At 57.5% G+C, this 784-nt stretch overlaps 1 protein-coding gene across 1 annotated transcript in view; it reads left to right on the forward strand.

The window, feature by feature from the left end:
- Positions 1-605: 605 nt before the first annotated feature.
- LOC103599030 (platelet-activating factor acetylhydrolase IB subunit beta) overlaps positions 606-784 on the forward strand; it is a gene marked incomplete at its 3' end in the record, with an annotated part of 20,672 nt that continues 20,493 nt past the window's right edge. Inside the window, exon 1 of the mRNA XM_008583103.1 lies at positions 606-728. The remainder of the gene's footprint in view (positions 729-784) is intronic.

A 784-nucleotide genomic window follows, 5' to 3' on the forward strand; every position in this document is an offset into this window, starting at 1 on the left:
CAGATCCCGCATTTATCTAGTATTAGCACGTAATCTTTCAATATTGACTTTGTGTATGTATGCGTTCCCCTAAACTGGATGCATGTTTAAGAAAAAGACCTGGATCGCCATCTCCCTAAGGTATCACCTTAAGAGGCGGTCACCTAAAATCCGTACATTCATCGCAGTAACAGAAATTCCACTCATAAATGTCGGGGACTGCCTCATTAACCTCGGCGTCCTCCCACTTTCAGCAATCTGGTTTATTCCATGGGGTGGAGGAGGAAGCCAGGTTGGCAGGATGGGAAGGGAATGGCGTCAATGTGAGGTCACGCTACATTGTCCCGAATGCCATCTCCACACCGCGGTGACACGAACTCAGGATTGAGAGATGCAACTGGAGGAAAGGCAGAGGTCCCCTAAGTCGTGCAGACTACATACGAAAAGAGGGCAGGAGAGAGAACAAAGCAGGAAACCCAGCGGGGCGGAACGGGACACCTCAGCGTAAGTCGCCTGCGCCCTCGGAGAGTGAAAGTGGGGAGAGAGGGGCCACGCCAGGGCTCGGCAAGATGGGGGCGGGACTTCCGGAAGCCATTTGCCTGAGTGGCAGGGAAACCGGAAGTGGAGGCGCTGCTGCTGGGGCCCGAGGAGGGACGCGCCGGAGCGGGGCCGCCGGGACTGAGCGAGCGACAGACGCGCCACTCGCCGACGCCGCAGCCGCTTGGGGCCCGCACGGACCCTCTACCTAAGTGAGTGCATCCAGGGTCGCGAGGAACCGGTGGCTGAGAAGTGCAGGTGGGAAGGG

Source organism: Galeopterus variegatus, unplaced genomic scaffold (assembly GCF_000696425.1).
Source record: "Galeopterus variegatus unplaced genomic scaffold, G_variegatus-3.0.2 Scaffold2832, whole genome shotgun sequence".
Classification (NCBI taxonomy): Eukaryota; Metazoa; Chordata; class Mammalia; order Dermoptera; family Cynocephalidae; genus Galeopterus; species Galeopterus variegatus.